The sequence below is a fragment of the Mobula birostris genome, chromosome 4 (genome assembly GCF_030028105.1).
Source record: "Mobula birostris isolate sMobBir1 chromosome 4, sMobBir1.hap1, whole genome shotgun sequence".
Taxonomy (NCBI): Eukaryota; Metazoa; Chordata; class Chondrichthyes; order Myliobatiformes; family Myliobatidae; genus Mobula; species Mobula birostris.
In genome coordinates, this window is record NC_092373.1 from 160,783,655 (window position 1) to 160,806,183 (window position 22,529).

General features: G+C 41.4%; 1 protein-coding gene across 5 annotated transcripts in view; it reads left to right on the top strand.

Moving 5' to 3' along the window:
* Positions 1-22,529, top strand: part of psd3l (pleckstrin and Sec7 domain containing 3, like) — a 532,485-nt gene that overhangs the window by 166,909 nt on the left and 343,047 nt on the right. The gene's annotated exons all lie outside the window — the stretch shown is intronic.

A 22,529-nucleotide genomic window follows, 5' to 3' on the forward strand; every position in this document is an offset into this window, starting at 1 on the left:
TCATGTGCACAAGTACTGTGAGTTACTGTTATGTAACTGACAACAATGAATATTAATCGAGACTGGTTTTATAAAAACAACCAAACATTTATTAAACACGTATAAGCGATAAGGAGAAAAAAAAACAAAGGAAAACTTTGACCGGAGATTAAACAGGTACGCAGCCGTTTATCAACTCCACTCGGCTCTGGCTCTTAAAGCGTTAAATGCAGAAACAGTTTCTTAAAGCGATACAGTTAGATACAGTTCTTAAAGTGATAACTTCAAAAGTCCAACAGTTTTACACATTCAATTGGGAGAGACTCCCTGGAGAATGATTTCTTCACCGACGCACCTTTACTGCCGGTTCTGTCCACAGGATTCCCGATGCCGAAAATAAACAGTTTAAGTCGACTGACCTTAAATTCCTTTTAGAGAGAGAGAAAGCCTTTGCATGAACTCATTGCGCTTTTACAAGGGTTATCTCAATGCAGCTTCTCTTCAACGAAGACTCAATAAGGTCGATCCTTTATTAAACTGCCAAGCGATGCCGACTTCTCTCGATCTTTCACTTCGACGAATTCTTCACTCTCCCTTCAAAACTGTCGGAATTGAGTAGATTGGCACTTCCAGCCACAAATTTCCAGTTCAATAATACAAATCTTGTAAGAGAACGCTCCTTCCGTTTTAAAAATGAAACTGCGTCACAAAAGCAAACACGCAACAGAAACGGAGGCACAACACCTTCTACCTGGAAATCTACAAACTCAAAATCCCTACTGCGTCACCGGAGTCGACCCTTATATAGTCACGGGGCACATGTCATCATGTGACCTCACAATGGTGGGAAAATCACATCAGGTGACCTCCAAAAGACCATTACAGCATTCTCACACAAAAACAGATCTCCTTGAGCATGTAACAGTTACAGATAAAATGGAAAACTGGATTGCAGAAGCATCACAGACACATAGGTACAGATAATATATGGAATATAAATTATACATGTTATATAAGACAGAAAAATGTGTGTAAAAATAAGATGGTAGTACAAAACAAAACACACAGAGTGCATGGTAGTGCAAGAGATAGTCCTTAGTGTTCCGTTGCTATTCGGGTTATGCAGGCTGGTTCTAGACCCTGATGGCTGTATGAAAGTAGCTGTTCTTGAACTTGTGGTGTAAGAATTCTGGTCTCCTGTCTGATGTTGGCACTGAGAAGAGGTCGTGGCCCAGGTTGTGATGATTCTTGATGGTAGATGTTGCTCTCTTGAGACAGTGCTGTCTCTGGTAGATGCTCTCTCTGGTGGGGAGTGCTCTGCCTGTGATGGACCAAGCTGTGTCCACTACTCTCTGCAGCCTCTTGCATTTCTCTGCGTTGGAATTGACACAGCAGTCCATGATGTAACCAGTCAGGATACAACTGGGAAAGTTTGTTTAAGTGTGATTGGAGTTTCACATGATTGGTCATTTTTCTAGGTTAATGCTTAGAACATTTTGATTTTGATTTCTCCCAGAGAAAATATAAGCAATAGTTAAATTGGGCTTGTTAAAATATCCAATTGAGCAATATTGAAGAGAAGACTACATTTAGAAAGATGCAAAATATTGTGTTACATGACAAACACAACTGCCAATAATACTCACTGGGGTTGGAGAGAATCTGGAGAGAATTAGTATTTCAGATTGATGACCTTTTACCAGAATTGAACACATTTTAAAGGTAAAAGAAGTTTTAAGTTTCAGACAAATTGAAATGTGAAAGAAAATGCAAAGTGTAAGATCAGTGAGATGCTGGGATTTCATGGATTTAGATGAAAAAAAGTATCAGTGGTTGACAATGACACAGGCAACAAAAGATGTTGCAGAAGTTGTTATCTAAAATTCAGAGTCAGTATTGATTTCTGAAAGCTAAGTTAAAGCCAGCTGAAACATGATGTTCTTAGAACATGAATTGGGCTTTACTGATGCAATACGAGAGCGCAAGACCAGAGTGGAGTGGGTCAGAGAGGTAAAGTGACAGGCAAGTAGAAGTTCATGGTTACACTTGCTGAATGAGGATATTCCACAAAAAAAGTGAGATGAACATTTTACATTTAGTACGTAGATCCAGGTACCTACAGAATGGAACCACAGTTGATGGACTCAGGTCAAGCACCATCTGTGGTGAGGGAAAGGGAGTTGATACGTCAGCTCCAAACAAGTTGGTGCTTTGTGATTGGTTGAAAGTTTCTGGATGTGGGTTGACTAATGCTGTGGTTTCTGGCCTTGGGAGCAAGGGTGTTATTTGTGCTGTTCAAGCTTGTTGCTGACAACATAAATTGTTATTGGGGAGTTGGTTTATAATTGCCACATACACCAAGATACAATGAAAACTTTTGTTCGCATGCCATCCAGATAGATAATTTCGCACATAAATACATTGAGATACACTAGTTCAAAAGGAAGACAAAACAGAATTCAAATTAAAATTTTGCAGTTGCAGAGAAAGTTCGAATCAACAAGGTCATGTTGGGGTAGATTGTGAGATCAAGAAGTTATCTTTTCACGTTATGAGGTCTTTCACGAGTCTTATGACAGCGGGATAAAAGTTGACCTTGAGCCTGGTGGTACGTGTTCTCAAGCTTTTCTATCTTTTCAATGGAATAAGGGAGGGGGGTCCTTGATTGTGTTTGCCGTTTTTCTGAGGCAATAGGAAGTACAGACGGAGTTAATAGCGGGCAGGCTGTTTTTTGTGATAGACTGAGCTGTATTCACAACTCTGCATTTTCTAGCAGTCTTGGCCAGAGCAGTTACCATACCAAACTGTGACGCATGTAGGATGGATGCTTTCTGTGGTACAGTTGGAACTACCTGTCAGAATACTGAGACAAATCCTTAACAAACACATGGTGCATGGATTGGAGTAGTCCCTTTTGTAGGGAGTGCTTTGATTGTTACAAAATTTGCATCATATGAAATTTTGGAAATAATGAATTAGTTGAACACCTAAAAAATAGGATTTTATCCCCCAGAGATCAATGTAACATTGATATGATGTTGGCATATACTCTCATGACAGAAGGGCAGAAAATTTGATCATAGATAAAATATGAAAATACGTTCTTTAGCCCATCAGGTCTCTGCCAAGCATCAAAAACCCATTTTCCACTTACCCCATTTTATTCTCCCCACAGTCTCTTCAGCTTTTCTGAGATTCTGCCTCTTATCTACACACTAGGGGTCATTTATAGTGGTCAATCAATCTACCAATCTGCACATCTTTGTGGGGGGAACCTGAGCACTTAAGGGAGTTGGCACAATTTGATAAAACACATGCAAACACCACATAGACAGTACTAGGGTCACTCGAGTTGGTCACAGGAAAATCGTGCAAGCTCCATGTGGAAGGCATCCAAGTTCAGGATTGAAGCTGGATATCTGGCACTGAGGAGGAGGTTCTATTAGCTGCACTACAGAATTGTCTTGCTTGTAATTCAGAAGGTGGTGGGTTTAAGTCCATATCCTTGTTTTGTATCCCAAGTAATATTCAAGGAGATGTGCACTCACTGATATGCTACTTTTTTTAATAAGATGTTAAACCAAGGCCCTAACTGTGCTGTTAAATAGATCTCTGGGTATCCTTATGATGAATAGCCATGGAACTCTGCTACCTAAATCAAAAAGCAAATTCTTAAAAATCGGGTTAAATTGTCTTTATCGTAGATGTGTTTTTGGGAACTTATTGTGTGCATATTTGTTGATTTTCCACTTAAAAATGATTTCATTAGCCTAGTGATTTGAAAGGTCTGATCACAATAGGCTTTATATAAAAATGTATGTGTTTTATCATTTTAGCAACGGACATTTTAAATGAAATGCGTTCTGAAGTTCGTATGAGAAAATGCTGGATGACTTTCAAAGCAATTCTAGAGGGCCTTATGAAATTTATTTGAGCAACTTATTAAACTAAGATGTTCCCAAAACTAATTTTACAAACAGCAAGTCTCTCAGAATTGAATTGGATATATTGATGTATTTCATTTTGCAAGAAAATAAATCAGAGTAATGGAATGCAAAGTGTCACTGTGAAAAGAGAGTTCTAATTTCTAACTGGTCCTTCATATTTGGTTATTTTCCCTAACAGTTCTGCTGAAAATTGATTTTGTGAGCTGCTTGTTGTAACTGAAAAATTAATTGCATTTGCTTCTTCAAGAGAAAACTTCCCTTGCACAGTTATACTTTTATGAGAGAAGAATGTAGTTCTGGTCATGACTCTTAGGAGGGAAGATTGAGATTGTTGAGATGTGGATTGAAAATGAATACAAAATGAATTTGGTGCTCTGCTCTGAGTGTATTTTTAAGATTGATTTATCTGTAAATGGACCTTCCCTTTCTATAGAGTGTTCCAACTTGGGAAATTATTTTGTAATATTTTATAACTTTGATCTCAGTTAAATTTCTGTTCTATCTCTGATTCCCTGCAATTTTACAGTGAAACTCCCAACATTATTGTATATCCTTCTCATTTTGTTTATTTATCCAGGGATTGTGTGCATTGCTGGCAATGCCAGCATTCATCACCTGTCTCAAGTTTAACCAGAGCTACTGAAATTTAAAAGGCTTTGGGATTGTTGGGAGGTTATTCAGCTGCTGCATGATATTTATCCTTTGAGCTGCTCTTATACCACAGTATTTATGTTTGGGTATATCTGTTACACTTTCAGGACTTAAGTTATTCACAGTTACTGAAATATATCCACAACTCTTCTGTGGAATTCATAAAGCCTGCTTCACCCTGCATTAACATAGGACCAACATTCCTCACTCAGTAGTACACATCCCCTAAGTTTGATAACTCTGTTTAAAGCCAAAGAAAACTTCTAGTCCAACCTTGAACAAAAGCTGTAGTCTACATTCCAATGAAAGACAAATTAATTCTCCAAGGTGACCTGAATGCCTGGGGTCTAAAATAAGACGTTTTTCAATAAAGCCTGGCCAGCAGAAAGAGTAAGGAAGGATAACTTGAGAGTTGTCCTGCTCTTGACAAAACGTTTGGACCACGGTCTTGCCACAATCAGCAACCCGTTTCGTCAGAATGACGAGCAGAAAATGGCAACACTCTTGATTCTGGCACCAGTGGATTATATCTTTGCCTGAAAGACCTCAGGAATGTCTGCTTCAGCTGCCTCCCAAAGTATACTGATAACTGTTGGACTAATCAATTCCCAATTCACTCATTTGTCTCCATCAACTTATCCCCAAACAGCAACATCATAGAAACAATGACACATGAAAATCACTGATTTTTTTTTTCAAACAATCATTGTTAGAATTGCTTGAGCTTAGTTCCACTGGAAGGGAAAATATCTGTTCCAATAACATTGAGGAATAAATACCATCTTTCTTGAAAGAGGTGGATTACTGGTGGTCCTACTGAATCCATCGCTGAAACTATTAGTGGCTTTGGGAGAAAACTGGGGGACAGAGAAAATGATGTGTCCCAAATAATTCTGATAAATATTGTCAGTGCTAGGTGTTCATTAGGGCCAAATGTGTTAGCAACGTTAGAGTGTGAGAAAGGGAAAACCTTCAGATAGTTGTATATTTTGCAGAGTATTCTATTGGTTGGCTTAATGTACTTTGCATCAGTTTGGAATCCACCCAGAGACAAGATAATTCACCACAAAATATTCTTCATCTCTGAACTGCCACTGCAGATCTGACTGGGGAGGTTCATTTTTATTTGATTTAGAGATAGTGCGGAAGAAGACTGTCTGGCCCAACGGGCAGCACTGCCCAGCAGCCCACCTATTCAACATTAGCCTCACCGCAGGATAATTTGCAATGACTTGTTAACTAACTTGTACGTCTTTGGATTGTGGGAGGAAACTGGAGCAATTATAGGAAATCCACACGTTCCTGGGGAGAACATATAAACTCCTTTCAGGTGGTGCTGGAATTGAACTCTGACTACAGAACAGCTGTAATAGCGTCGTGCTAACCATACGCTACTATGGTGCTCCAAATTAATAAGACGTAAAGGTGAGAGGCTGGCTGGTGACGCAGTGTCATCAGCACCGGACTCCGGAGCGAAGGTTCCCAAGTTTGAATCCAGTTGGGCCGCTCCTGGGCACGCTTTCCACCCGTGCTGGGTTGAGTGTCGAGCTTGCAACTTGGCCTCGTAAAAAAAAAACTGCGCTGTGAGAAGGACGTGGGGAACTACTCACAGAATCTTTCCTCCAAGACAACACTCTGCCTCTCATCCATTTCCTCCTGTCCAACCCACTTAGCCCTCTCAACCTCTCAGAGATACTGACTCTTATTTCTCAGAGGTTGGATGGACACTTCGTCTCACTTTGACCCTTCAACCAAATACCTACTCTTTAGATCAGAACAGAAGCAGATGACAACAACTGGTTACAAGGGAAATTTGTGTAAGTTATGATGGTTATGTTATTTTACCATATTTAAGATATTCCATTTATCCGGCCTCCCCAGCATTTCTAATAATTAAACCAATTTATAAAATTCTCTTTTCCAGCTCTGATGAAGGGTTTTGACCCCGAGAAGTCAGCAACATCTGCAGTTTTTTATTTCGCTTTCACAGGACAATTTATCTGTGTGTGTGTGTGTGTGTGTGTGTGTGTGCGCGCGCGCACTCGCGCGCACACGTATGGAGGAGAGTGGCATTATCATTGACCCTTTAGCCTGACATCAACACCACCCCATTTTACAGCAAGCATCAGGTTGATTTTGCACTTTGTATATTTCTTTCTTTAGGATGTCCATCCCTTCCACTGAACCATTCTAGGATGATGCTGCAAGGGTGACAAGACAAGACAGGCCACCCATAGAAAGTAAAATAAAAAGTGCTGATGTTAGAAATCTGAAATAAAACCAGAAAATGTGGCCAAAACTCATCAAACCAGGCAGCATCTATGGAAAGAGAAACAATTGTTTCAGGTCTGAGACTCTTTTTCAGTTTTGGACCTGAAACTAAATATTTCTCTTATCACAGATGTTGATGGCCTGCTGTTTTTCCAGCTGTTGTGTTTTTTTTCTGGCTGATCTTTGTCCCATCACTGTTCTGACAACTCTCAGTGTTGGAGGTTGTTAAATATCTAGTTACCCTTACTTGGCAACAACTTGCTTACTTAGTTTGCTATACCAGCCCGTATATGAATTAGCATGTATGGGCTAGTGAAACCCTTGTTTGATTGACAAGGAGCTGCATTCCAGATGTGAAGTGAGAGTCACTTCCTTTAATGCTGTTAGACTCAGTATAGCATTAGGATGCTGTGGTAAACCAAAGTCTATGGAATTAAAGCAAAGAACTTCCATTGACTGGAGATAATCTTAGCACAGAGGGAGATGACTGTAATCATTGGAGGCCAGTCATCTCAACACTGCAGTATCATTGAAGTGGTTTTTCAGGCAGCTAATCAACAACTTTAATTTCTCTGCATTTGATCTTTCCACTTTCATGCCGGGGTGGGAATGTTCACCACTGATTGCCCAGTGTTCATTTCCAAGCATGGTTCCTTAAATAACAAAAACTGCGTGCAGAAAGGTCTTGAACAATGTTTTGGATTAGTGGTGTGAAATTCGCATTTTCTATTTGTGCAAGTCAAACCAGCTCCCCTGGTATAATCGTTATTGAATCTGCCACCATCAATGTGCCTGACAATCTTTAGTGATTAAAATCTTGACTGGTCCAGCTGGATAAATACAGAGGCAAGACGGTGACCAGAATTCTGTGATGAGTGACTCTCCATTATCAACACAGTACAGATGAAGTGTATGATGGATTGTTACCAGGACAATGCAGATCAGCTCACAGGAAGTTCCTTATGTCTTTTTCATTGATGTTGTATCACCACTCTTCATATTAAGTTCTTCCAGTACACTATAGATTGTACTTCAACAACTTGCCAAATGATCTTCTTCTCCGAAATCACTGACTTCTGTCACCAGGGTTAGCAGATATATCCGAACAATGCCTGTAGGGAATTTATTTGGAAATTTATTGTGGTGTTCTCATCATCTTTGCTTCAATGTCATTCAACCCTACCTCAGAGCACAGTGCAGACATCCCACCCTGCAAATACTCATTTCAGGGAGGTAGCACCATCAATTTGCAGGAGACTTCCGGGAGAGGTGGGATGTCTGCAATAAAGTAGCTCCTTAGCAGCTGGCCAGCTAGTTTAAATAACGTTAGCTATGCTAATGAATGAATGACACCTGTTAAACTCACCTCAACATGTCTTTTACAGTCTTAACCCACCATGGGCAATAGAAAAGTCACTGTTGCAAACAGTGCAGCGAGCGACACTGTCCTTATTTTGACCCCTATTAGACAGGGGTACACTTTAGTGTAGTCTGGGGTGACGTACGTTTTATATTTTTTTGGAACGCTCTGCAATGGCGTGCTCTCGCTCTCTCTCGTCGCTTGCGCGCTCTCAAGCGTTCTCGCTTACTTTCTCTCTTGCTCGCTCGTTCTCCCTCTCTCGTTTTCACTCTCGCTCACGCGCTCTCTCTTGCTTGCTTTCTTGCGCGCGCTGTCTCTCGTGATCGCTGTCGCGCTCTCTCTTGCTTTTCTCTCGCTCGCTCTCAAAAAAATTGATTTCCGTGTTATTGTATATAATTTGCAGGCATCAGGGAGCCACTATTAATATGTGGGAGACTCCTGGAAGTTTCGGGAGGGGTGGGATGTCTGACAGTGGGAAGATCATCAGAATGAGAGTTGATGTGATTTAAGAAGATGGCTTCCCAAGAACCCACCAAGGGCTGATGTTTTAGGTGGTCATTTTGCTGCCTGAGGATTCGGTTAATCTCTTGACTTACTATCTGACAGAGGCATTCATCCAGCTGCTGAAAGATTGTAGCATTTATTACCCATCCCTATTAAGGTTACTGTGTAGTCTGGATTCACTCGTAAACCTCATCGGAAAATTTAATACTGCTTCAGGATAAATGGAGGCAAATTCAATACTTTATAATAGATATAGTTATTTAGCTACCATCACTGGAATTGAATTGGTGATTTATCAGGGTCCTCTGATACATTTACAGAACTCCTTTGTATTTCAATCACACAGAAGTCAGTAAACCTGTTTATAATCAATGAGCTTGTTACATTGTGTAGTGAGGATGCTGAGTGGAATATTCCAATGTCTTAGACGTGTCATCTTTGACAGAATTGGTGGCTGGTTCCACATTACTTCAGGATTTTGACATTTTGTTGTGAGGTTAAACAGTGGAAAATGAGGCATATTACCCAGCTTGGCTGTCCTGGCTCTTACGCAATTAGCTCCTCCTTTCTAGCCCCTTCCTGCTTTATTTTACGTTTGCAAGTTCCTTTTGAGAGTTATTAATAAATATTGTGCACCATCCATTTAGACAATGTAATCTGTAATTTCAATTTCTTTATAGCTCACTAAATAAAGTTCTCCTTATCTTCTCCCCCAGCACTTTAGCCAATTTAAATCTGTATCCTCCGATTATCAACCCCTCCTGTCTTGCAATTAATTTATTCTTATTTGCTGACAAATCCCCTCTTAATTTTGAACAGCTGTTAAATCTCCCCTTAACTTTCTTTACACTGAGGAGAACTGCTCCAGAATTTCCGGTCCCTGGACATTACTGAAATCTCTCGGTTCTACAATAATTCTTTGAAATTTCCATTGCACCACTCCCAATAGTTTTAATCAGCTAATACTCTCAGCTAATTAACAAAGAACATCCCTTTGCCAATACCCCACTTAATCTAGTGAACTGTTTAACAAACTGGATCTCAGTATATTTACACAGAATTTATGGCAAAGGAACAGGCCATTCTGCCCAATGAATTTATTTAATGCTCCTCCCAATGTACTCTATTTTAAATGTTATTATTAGCATTTCTTACAAACAGAATTCTCTAGTTTTCTTTTAAATGAAACTATGTCACTTACGTACACCACTCCTTGTAGTGACATGTTACAAATTAATGTAAACAGAAAGGTGTGGACCTTTGGGCTTTTAATACAGGCTTTGGAGTCCCTTAGGTCACAAAACATCACACTAAACCTGAGCAAGGAAACCTTCCGATTACAACCTATTGTCCTCCCTCAGAGCATGAGTCAGTGCTCATCCATATCAAACTCTCAAAAGAAAGACAAGACACAGAAAGCACTTGAAGAGGGGTGGCATCAGCTAAGTTGTTGGCACCACCACCACAAAATGGTCTTGCTGTGTCCCAAAAGACATTACTACGTCATGCAGTGTTCCTGCAGCACGTAATGAGTGAAGCAACATGGGGGGTAAATCTACATGACTTTACCCTTACCTATTGGTAACTCATGCACCTGATCATGTCTGCATCAGGAGAAGTATTCCCTGCTTCTGGAGACAAAACTCTGCCTTCACGCTAACGTCATCTTCCACCACGTCGTGTGGCGTGGCACTGTAGTGTGAAAATGGGATAGAACTTATCTGGGACCAGGGCACCCAAAAGAGGCAGTGGCCAACACCAGCAGCACAGATGTCTTCCACCCCTACTGATTGCTTTACGAGTTGACAATTTCCTCAGATCACCATTATCACCCCTACTGATTGCGTTACGAGTTGACAATTTCCTCAGATCACCATTATCACCCCTACTGATTGCTTTACGAGTTGACAATTTCCTCAGATCACCATTACTATCAAGTCAGCGGCCAAATCACAGACAAGTCCTGCCGAAGGGTTTCGGCCTGAAACGTTCACTGTACTTTTTCCCCATGGATGCTGCCTGGCCTGCTGAGTTCCTCCAGCATTTTGTGTGTGCAAGTCAGTGATCAACACTGTTTTAGTGGGGACTGCTAAATGACATGTTTGGATCAAGATCAGCCATACCTGAAAATTAATTGCCAACCTGAAGAAATGGTAACACACCCCACTATATAGTTACTAAACAGCAAAGATAGCATGTGATAGACAGTGCTAACTGATCTCATAACAAGTCAAAGTTCTGCAGTCATACCACAACCACTCCTATCGTTACCAGTGAGACTGGTAATGCAAAGAGAAGTCCCCAGGGGCATTTATCTTTAATGACAGTGTGCTTAGAACGTGAATGGCAAAGATCAGGCTGATGCACTTACAACCTTTAAAAGAACTAAATAGATGATCCTTCCTGGGATCTCCGCCATTGTGGAAGTCAGACTCCAGCCAGGTTGATGCACCTCATGTGAAACCCAGAAACAGCTGAGTGCACCGGATGAAGTACAGGCTATGAGAAGAAACAACATCCCACCTGAAGATGTTCATTTCAGAGCTGGCTGTGCCTTTAGCCAAGCTGAACTGAAACAGTGAAACACTGACATAGACCTGACAATGTGAAGAATTGCCTTGGTACATCCTGTTCGGAAAAGTTAGGACAAATCTGTTCTGAGTAATTGCCATTGTTACGTACCCCGTAACTGAGTTGCCAAACCAGCAGAAATGGACCACTTAGTTGGAGTCTGGATTACTGGAACTAAGAAAGTTTTATTAAAGAAATAAGTAACACAGTACTCTAATCGTAAGGATATAAATGCAACAGGTTAGCAATGATAAAACACACTCGTACACAGAACTAGGGTAATAGGAATCAAACAAGCTCTATCGCAGTTTAGGGGTAAAATGATCAGTCTCAAGTGACGCAGAGTTTAGTTCAGCTTAGTACAGTTCGCGGTAATCGCTGTTGTGCCATTAGAGAGAGAGAGAGAATGCAAATTCTGATTCACACAGACCTTTGTTCTTCACAGTTAGCTTTCAGGCGAACCTTTTATGTCTTCTGTGGTCACTGACTGTGACCCCTCCATTCCGGATACGGCCGTTCTTCCGCGGTGAACCCGGCACCCAGGCAAGGGCGGACACACACACCAGGTTCCCACCGATCGTACCTTTTCACCCTGTCAGTCTATGGTCGGTCACGCAACAAGACCTCCAAACTCCCACCAACTTGTGGGGGCACACCGCTTTTCCAGGGTCTTGTTATTTCGTGATCTCGTGGTGTCTGTCGTGCCTTAGCGAACCTGTTCTTTTTATCCCCCTGCTGGGGTATTGCCTGTCCATCAAACTTCAAACAGTTCAGGTTCAAAGCAACTGGTCTGTCAATACTCGGACTGGTGTCTCTTTTCGTTATCTCTCTCTCCTCTCTCATTAACATTTTGAACGTTTCTCCATTTGTCTCCCTTATCTCTCTCATCGGCATCAATCTTCTGATAACTTGGTTTGTCGTCACACCATCCAATCACTCTACTCTCAACCATTAGAAAAGTAATGGGTGATGTCATTGAAGAGGCAATCAGGTTGCACATAGGTACATGGAGCTCAGAAAAATAGAGGGCTATGGGTAACCCTCAGTAGTTTCTATGGTAAGGACATGTTTGGCATAACTTTGTGGGCTGAAGGGACTGTATTGTGCTGTAGATTTTCTATGTCTCTATATTCACCAATGATCTGTTCAGCAGTTTGGTTTCAGTGGGATCACGTAACTCCAGATCTTATCACAACCTTGTTCCAAACTCAGATGAATTCTCTAGGTGAGTGACATTTCCTATCACCAATTCAGCATTCGACTGAATTTGGAATCAGAGAGCTCTGGGGGAAAAATAAAGTTAGAAGACTGTTTTGGTTGTTGGAGGTCAATTATCTCAACTCAGGACATCACTGCAGGGCACAATAATCATTTCCTCTCTCTGCCACTGGTGTACAGATTCTGCAGTGCATACTACCTACAAAATGCACTGTTGTTTCTCACCTTGGTTACCCTAACAACACCTTCCACATCTGAGATCTCTATCCCTAAAGAGGAGGAATAATGCTGGAGGAGGTGGTAGAGGCTAGGGCTGGAGTAAATGAGGTACTTTATGGGGGAACAGTGGACAGGAGCAAGTGAGAAGTTCTCGGTATAACTGAAAGGCAAAATGACATTCTGAGAGCTCAGTCCTCTTAAGGAGGTTTTCCACCAGATGGCCCTGCAGAATCAATTCATTGCAAAGTCAGAGGAAAGAAAATCTGTTTGGAGCTAATCAATGTGGATGCAGCATAGATTCTCCTGGGATCCAGAAGAACTGATATCTATTCCAACACTGACACTGGAGAAATTCAGTAAAAGGTTGGTGGAAGACTCCAAGATAGGACTTTAATGAAGATAAGCAGTTGAGCTTATGCTGGTGCTTTATTTATTTGGTGACAAAATAATCTTTATATTTTTTGAGGTAATACTTAACCCTTTCAATACTACGCTGTTTTTAGATATGTCGGGGGGGGGGGGGAGACCCATTGAAGAGTCCCAGGGGAAAAAAACATAGAAGGAAAGCTCTCAGAATGTGCATTGATGCATTCTGCTAGAATAATAGTTCAAAATTAATGGAAATGTAAATCATGTTTTTTTTATATATTTCCTCATGGGATTTTAAAGATGCTGCCATGTATTGCTGCCATGCAGGATTATTAATCCTATTAGTTTTAACGAGAATGGAAGTAGTCAGGGTTGGTTGGTATGGTCGGTGAATAGAGTTGGGGTGGTGGAAAAAATTCCATAAAACTGTGGTAGAGGTAGGAGCTACAGGTGGAAAACAATAAGAGGGAAATAAGGGTGGAATTTGGCAAGTCTTTTTTCACAGTTAGTGGGTCAAACAGAATGGATTTTATTGGCAAGTATTAAAATCTTGGAGCTTTTAAGAAATTATTGGGTCATTTGGCAAAGGAGGAATTGTGGAATCTTTCCATGTGGGTGGGTGTAACCCTATTGCCTTATGAGCAGAATCACAACATCCAACTGACCATTCAGTGAGAGAAGACTGCTCACATTCCTTCTTGACAAGCGATGGTTTGATGTCAGTAACTTGGATGACGGGATTGGTGGCTTTGTGGCCAAGTTTGCAGATGATATGAAGATAGGTGGAGAAGCAAGTAGTGTTGAGAAAGCAGGGATGATACAGAAGGACTTTGACAGATTAGGAGAATGGGCTGAGAATTGGCAGATGGAATGCAGTGTCAGTAAGCATATGGTGATGCCTTTGGTAGAAAGAATAAAAACGTAGACTATTTTCCAAATGGGGAGAGAATTCAAAAATCTGAGCTGCGAAGGGTCTCGGGAGGCCTTGTGTAGGATTCCCTAAAGGTTATCTTGCAGGTTGAGTTGGTGGTGAGGAAGGCAAATGCAATGTTAGTATTCATTTTGAGAGGACTAGAATAGAAATCAAGGATGTAATGTTGAAGCTTTATAAGGCATTGGTAAGGCCTCACTTGGAGTATTGTGAGCAGGTTTGGGCCCCTTATCTTAGAAAGGATGTGCTGAAACTGAAGAGGGTTCAAAGGAGGTTCACAAAAATGATTCTTGCAATGAAATGCTTAGCATATGAGGAATGTTTGGCTCTGGGTCTGTACATGCTGGAATTTAAAAGAAATATTGAAAGTCCTTTATAGAGTGGATACTTTCTGTAGTGGGAAAGTTTAGGACCAGAAGGCACAGCCTCAGAATAGAGGGATGTCCATCTAGAATGAAGATGAGAAATTTCTTTGGCCGGAGGGTGATGAATCTGTGGAAGTTGTTGCACAGGGAGCTATGGAGGCCAGGTCATTGGGCGCTTTTATGGCAGCGGTTGATAGATTCTTGATAAGAAAGGGTGTGAAAGATTATGGGGAGAAGGCTGGAGAATGGATCAGCCACAATCAAATGTCAGAACATACTCAATAGGCTGAATGACCAAATTCTGCTCCAATGTCCTATGGTTCTCTATTGTGTTCACTAGGGGTGATAGGGAGAGTTGTTATATATTAGGAAGCAATCTCTTGTTAAAGTGAACTTTGGAAGAATGTGTAATTTTCAGAGGGTATATGAAGTGTATTGTATAACTCATTGCCAAGATTAGGACCAATCAAATCGTTTAGGAACTGTGACTTTAAGATATTTGAAGCTATTCACTGGTTCATAATGCAGTTGTCTGAAATGTTCACATTGCTAGGCATCTCTTGAAATCTCCCCAAACCCTCCACAAACATAGCTTTCTTCCAAATCTGGCTTTGCGTGCATCTATCGTTTCACTGAAGCCATTATTGGTGGCTACACTTTCACCTCTATCAAGAATATTCCCTGAAATGCATTCCCTAAATCTCCTTCCACTATTTCTCTATTGAACTGTACACTCATTGATTAAGGTTTTGGACTCTCAATATTTCCTCCTAGTGTTTGGTGTCAATTAGTATGAACAGCTGCACTGAAATGCTGTGTTATTTCACATTGCAGATGGAGCATCCACTTTCTACTAAAGTATGCATCACAATCCTTGTAATTAATAACGCTGTCCATTAAATAAGCTCCACACCAATTCAAATCTGGTGTTGTAAGTTTGCTTGAAGAATCCTTGTAACCCACATGAAAATTCAAAAAGGTGTTCATGATGTATCAGAAAGGAACCAATATTAAAAAAAAATTACCAATCATGCTAATGTCTGCTGCAGGTTTCTGAGAACCAGATTGGAATCCAAGTGATGAACAAGCTGTGAGAACAGATTATGACAGTATCAACCATCCTTGCAATCCACAGGCAGCAGTCAATATGTTGCTTCCTCGTGCAATGACCATAATCTTCCAGTAACCGTTGATTATTACTTAGTGCATTTACAGTGATTACATTACAATCCATTCTCTCCACCACGTGGATAGCAATTTTGATCAATGGCAGGAAGCATATTGTCCTCTGGCATTTGGTGAGACAGCTGGTGTTCTCATGAAGGACATAACTGAATACACTCAAGCTCATTCAGCCTCACAGTATCTATCCACTCTAAAAATAACAGCTATCCTGAAATGACTGCTCGGTTTTCTTTGCACTGGCTTCAAATGACTGTTCAAACTGCTCAGATTTCCTGCTGTTGATGACATAATCTGAACCAAGGATGAGGTGGCTGCTTTGTAGTCAGTTCTCTTTTAGCTATGCGCTGTCTTCGTCGTTATCAGGTATACCATGCATTAAATAGTGCGTGCATAATTGATGTGTGAAGGCATCCTTTGCCAATTTTGTTTAATGAATTATATTTTTACCCTGCAAAAGAACATTTCCTCATGCATAGAGCACATTTAATTATTTCATTGAAGTGAGCAGAACTGACAAAGAATCAGTTCACAATAGAGTTCATGGAGTCATACAATATGCAAATAGGCAATTTCGTCCACTGACCATCATGCTCCCATTTACATTTACCCTACACTATTTTCATTGCATTCTCTACACGTTTCTTTCAAACCAACCCCCAAACACCCTAGGTTTTACCACTCACTTACACATGTGGGGAAATTTAACGTAGACAATTCACCTGTCAAACTGCATATCTTTTGGATGTGGGAGGAACCAGTAACCATGTGGAAACTAGTGTGGCTGCATTGGGAATGTGCAGGATATAGACAGCACTTGGGTGACTGGAGAAGTGAGGAGAAGCTCTACTAGTTGTGCCACGGTGCTATTTCCGCAGGATCTATTGTAACCTAGAGAAGCAACCACTGACAGCTGAATGCAAAAACGACCAATTGTTCTAGTTTTCCTTTCCTTAGGAACATAGAAACATAGAAAACCTACAGCACAATACAGGCCCTTCGGCCCACAATGCTGTGCTGAACATGTACTTACTTTAGAAATTACCTAGGGTTACCCATAGCCCTCTACTTTTCTAATTTCCATGTACCTATCCAGGAGTCTCTTAAAAGACCCTATTACTTCTGCCTCCACCACTGTTGCCGGCAGCCCATTCCACACACTCACCACTCTCTGTGTAAAATCATTTACCTCTGACATCTCCTCTGTACCTTCTTCCAAGCATCTTAAAACTGTGCCCTCTCGTGTTAACCATTTCAGCCCTGGGAGATATCCTCTGACTATCCACATGATCAATGCCTCTTATTGATGGTCAGTCACTACAGATAACAAGCAGAATAAAAATCTTGCCCAACTTCAGCCTCTTAGTAAAATTATGGCAACCTCTTGTGATATTTTGTATCTGGATAGAGATGGATGACAATAACACCTTCCCCTTATGTTGCACCTTTATCAACAAAATGCCTCAATGCGGGTTTAATCAAACAAATATTGATGGCTAGCCACCATGTATAATGATATTAGGGCAGGTGTCTAACATCTTGATCAAAGTAGCAACATTTAGGAAACATCTCTACTATGAGGAATCTATAAAATTCTGCTTTGAAGATCAGAATGCTCTGTTTCCACTTCCCTTTGAGGAAGAGTATTCCAAAGATACTTCCTCTCTGAGAGAAAATTTTTGCAACATCGGTGTTAATGTGTTAAACAAGGATCCTATTTTGGGATTTTTAATGTGACCCCTGTTTATAAACTCCATCTAGGGAGCTTAAATTAAAGTAATTAAAGTAACTGAGAATTTAAAAAATATAGTTTTATTAACAGTATCTGTGAAAACACGCAGAACTTGTAAAAGTCCTTCTGGTTCACTGATGAGCTTCATGAAAAGAAATTTTCAGTCCTCCTTCTCATCAAAATGTGACTGAAGAACTATCAATATGGTTGAACCTCAACTACCTTCCTTTTTTTTTTGGGCGTGCGAGTCTGTGCGTGTGTGCGCATCTGTGTGTGCGTGCGTCTGTGATGATGTCTTTTTCATGGCTTTTTACAAGGTGCAGAGCGAGAGAGAGACTGTGTGGCGCGCCACTGCTCACACAGACATTTTCGCAGTATCTTTCCCTTTTTTATTTTACGAGGTCGAGTTGCGATCTCGACACTCAACCCAGCACGGATGGAAAGTGTATTCGGGAGCAGACCCGACTGGTTTCGAACCCAGGAACCTCTGCTCCTGGGTTCAGCGCGGATGTCATTGCGCCATCAGCCGGCCCTCAACTACCTTCCTAATTCAGGGGCAAGAGTGAAGGGCAATAGATACGGGCATTCCAGTAATGAAGTAATTGATGTCTGCAAAAATGAGTGCTATCGGTTGTGAGGAAAGTAGAATTCATTCATGTCTGTGACACATAAGTAAACAACATCATTTTCCTCACCTCAAAATATAGAACTGAATCAGTTCTAAAATAGAAAATGGAGGACTTTATACTTTATACTTTATACTTTATTGTCGCCAAACAATTGGTACTGGAATGTATAATCATCACAGTGATATTTCTGTGCTTCACGCTCCCTGCATTACAAATATTAAATATTAAAGATATTAAAAATAGTTAAAATTGGTAAATATTAAAAACAAATTATAAATCATAAATAGAAAATAGAAAACTGGGAAGTAAGGTAGTGCAAAAAAACCGAGAGGCAGGTCCGGATATTTGGAGGGTACGGCCCAGATCCGGGTCAGGATCCATTTAGCAGTCTTATCACAGTTGGAAAGAAGCTGTTCCCAAATCTGGCCGTACGAGTCTTCAAGCTCCTGAACCTTCTCCCGGAGGGAAGAGGTACAAAAAGTCTGTTGGCTGGGTGGGTCGTGTCCTTGATTATCCTGGCAGCACTGCTCCAACAGCGTGCGGTGTAAAGTGAGTCCAAGGACGGAAGATTGGTTTGTGTGAAGTGCTGCGCCGTGCTCATGATCTTCTGTGGCTTCTTTCGGTCTTGGATAGGACAACTTCCATACCAGGTTGTGATGCACCCTAGAAGAATGCTTTCTGTGGTGCATCTATAAAAATTAGTGAGGGTTTTAGGGGACAGGCCAAATTTCTTTAGTTTTCTTAGGAAGTAAAGGTGCTGGTGGGTCTTCTTGGCAGTGAACTCTGCTTGGTTGGACCAAGTCAGATCATTTGTGATATTGACCCCAAGGAACTTAAAGCTTTTGACCTATTCCACTTGCGCACCACCGATGTAAATTGGGTCGTGCGGTCCGCTACTCCTTCTGAAGTCAACAACCAATTCTTTGTCTTGTTGACGTTGAGGGATAGGTTATTGTCTTCGCATCATGCCACCAGGTTCTTAATTTCCTCTCTGTACTCAGACTCATCATTACACGAGATACGGCCTACAATTGTTGTGTCATCAGCAAACTTATATATTGAGTTTGATGGAAACTTGGCTACACAACCATGGGTGTACAGTGAGTACAGCAGGGGGCTGAGTACACAGCCTTGTGGGGCACCGGTGCTCAGAGTGATTGCAGAGGAGAGCTTGTCCCCTATTTCGATATCAGTATGGATATGTGAATCCATTACTGATAATCAATGCTGATTTCAGCATTTCTTATCAAATTTTGGCATCTCATTTTTAAAAAAAATTTCACCAACTAAATCAGTTTACCTGATAATTCGTCTCATTTCAGTTATAGGGTTGTTCTTTATCAAATTTTCCTATATGACAACAGTACTTGCATCTCACTAATAAATGTTTTAGCTCTGATGAACTTTGGGTGCTCTCCAGACCTGAAGATTGCGACGCGCATGTTTTTTTTCTGTGAGGTTTTCCAGCTTCACAGTGTAAGTCATCTACTTCTGTTTCAAAATAAGAATCAAAATTGAGTTTACTGTCATATGCACAAGTACATGTATGCATAGGTGCAATGAAAATCTTCAGCAGCAACACAGGCAAGAGCATTATTTAGACAGAATTAATGTAAAAAACAAATGTAACATTTTTAATAAGAAACAACTTAATTAGATCAGAAAAAAACAATGTCCATTTTAGTGCAAAGTGATCAAAGTGGTCATGGTCTTGATAAGCTCCAGTGATTTAGGTTGTACTGGTTGTTTCAAGAACTGAATGGTTGAAGGGAAGTAGCTGTTCTTGAAGCTGGTGGTGTGGGATTTCAGGCTTCAGATATCTGTACCTTCTGCTTGATGGTAGCTGTGAGAATGTAGCTTGGTACTGTGTCTTTTGATCAATAATGCAGTTCTGAAAAAATGCAGTAATGCATTTCCCCCTCATCTTACTTTCACTATGGATGTCCAGTCCCTATACATCTCCATCTCCTACCAGGAAGGCCTCAAAGCTCTCCGTTTCTTTCTGGACACCAGACCCAATCAATTCCCTTCCACCACCACTCTCCTCTGTGTAGTGGAACTTATCCTCACGCTTAATGGTTTCTCCTTTGGCTCCTCCCACTTCCTTCAAACAAAAAGTGCAGCCATGGTCACTCGCATGGGTCCCAACTATGCCTGCCTTTTTGTCGGCTATGTGGAACAGTCTATTTTCCAAGCCCTACACTGGATGGCCAGCACCAAGCTCGTTTTTCCCTCCCCCCCACCACTTGCTTTCTGCAGGGACCGCTCCCGATGCAATTCCCTTGTCCATTGGTTCCTCCCCACTGATCTCCCACCTGGCACTTATCCTTGCAAGAAGAACAAGTGCTACATCTGTGCCTATACATCCTCCCTCACTACCATTCAGGGCCCCAAACAGACCTTCCAGGTGAGGAGACACTTCACCTGTGAGTCTGTTCGGGTCATGTACTGTGTCCAGTGCTCCCGGTGTAGTCTCCTGTATATTGGTGAGACCTGACATAGATTGGGAGACTGCTTCACCGAGTACCTATTCTCTGTCTGCTAGAAAAAGCAGGATCTCCCAGTGCCTATTTATTTTCATTCCTTTCCCATTCCCATTCTGATATTTGAGTCCATGGCTTCCTCTACTGTCACGATGAGGTCACACTCAGGTTGAAGGAACAACACCTTATATTCCGTCTAGGTGGCCTCCAACGTGATGGCATGAATTTCAATTTCTCAAACTTCAGGTAATGGCCCCCTTTCCCTTCACCATTCCACACCCTCATTTCCCTCTCTCACCTTATCTCCTTGTCTTACCCATCGCCTCCCTCTGGTGCTCCTCCCCCCTTTTCTTTCTTCCATGCCCTTCTGTCCTCTCCTGTTAGATTCCCACTTCTCCAGTCCCTTATTTCTTTCACCAAACAACCTCCCAGCTCTTTATTTCATCTCTCCTCCTCTCGGTTTCATTTATCACCTTGTATTTATCCCTCTCATCTCCTCCCCGCCCGCCTTTAAATCTATTCCTCATCTTTTTCTCTCCAGCCCTGCTGAAGGGTCTTGGCCCAAAACGTAGACTGTATTCTTTTCCGTAGATGCCGCCTGGCCTGCTGAGCTCCTCCAGCATTTTGCGTGTGTTGCTTGGATCACAACATCTACAAATATCCTCTCACTAATAAATCACTTATTCTCATACATATTGTTTGCAAATTTTGCCTGTATTGCTAGGATTGGATCTGATTCTCCGCCTGATGCCTTTATTAAGAAAATAGCTCACATGAGTAAGATAATCTTACTGATTGAATGATGGACCTTTTATTACTTCATAAACCAACACATAGCACTTACATTATGTTTTGCGTCATTTCAGATGTCTGTGACGATCAGTCATTGTTGAAACTTTTGAAAGCAGCTGGAAGTATTCAATGAAGGGTTTCCTATAATTGTTGATCATAGGAAAGTGATATCAGTTAGAGTTAAAATCTGCAGTGAATTCATGAATGTTTAAATCATTCTAAATGAAACATGTTGACATCAATTGCTATGAAGTGCTTCGAGAGATTGGTTTTGGCACACATCAACCACAGCCCACCGATCAACCTTGACGCTTTGCAATTCGCCTACCGGAGCAGCAGGTCAACGGCAGATGCTATCTCTCTGGCCGTACATTCCTCCTTAGAACACCTGGAGAATAAAGACGCATATGTAAGGCTCCTTTTCATTGACTACAGCTCTGCCTTTAATACCATCATTCTAAATAAACTGATTCCTAAGCTCCAGAACCTGGACCTTAGCACTCAGATCTGCAGCTGGATCTTCAACTTCCTCACTGACAGGACCCAGGCTGTAAAAATAGGGGACAAGCTCTCCTCTACAATCACTCTGAGCACCGGTGCCCCACAAGGCTGTGTACTCAGCCCCCTGTTGTACTCACTGTACACCTATGATTGTGTAGCCAAGTTTCCATCGAACTCAATATATGTTTGCTGATGACACCACAATTGTAGGCCGTATCTCGTGTAATGATGAGTTTGAGTACAGAGAGGAAATTGAGAACCTGGTGGCATGGTGCAAAGACAATAACCTATCCCTCAACGTCAGCAAGACGAGGGAATTGGTTGTTGACTTCAGAAGGAGTAGTGGACCGCACAACCCCTTTACATTGGTGGTGCGCAAGTGGAACAGGTCAAAAGCTTTTAAGTTCCTCAGGGTCAAAATCACAAATGACCTGACTTGGTCCAACCAAGCAGAGTCCACTGCCAAGAAGGCCCACCAGCGCCTTTACTTCCTGAGAAAGCTAAAAAAGATTTGGCCTGTCCCCTAAAACCCTCACTAATTTTTATAGATGCACTGTAGAAAGCATTCTTCTAGGGTGCATCACAACCTGGTATGGAAGTTGTCCTGTCCAAGACCAGAAGAAGCTGCAGAAGATCGTGAACACAGCCCAGCACATCACACAAACCAATCTTCCGTCCTTGGAATCACTACACCGCACGCTGTCGGAGCAGTACTGCCAGGATAATCAAGGGCACAACCCACTTAGCTAACACACTTTTCGTCCCTCTTCTCTCCGGGAGAAGGCTCAGGAGTTTGAAGACTCCTAAGGCCAGATTTGGGAACAG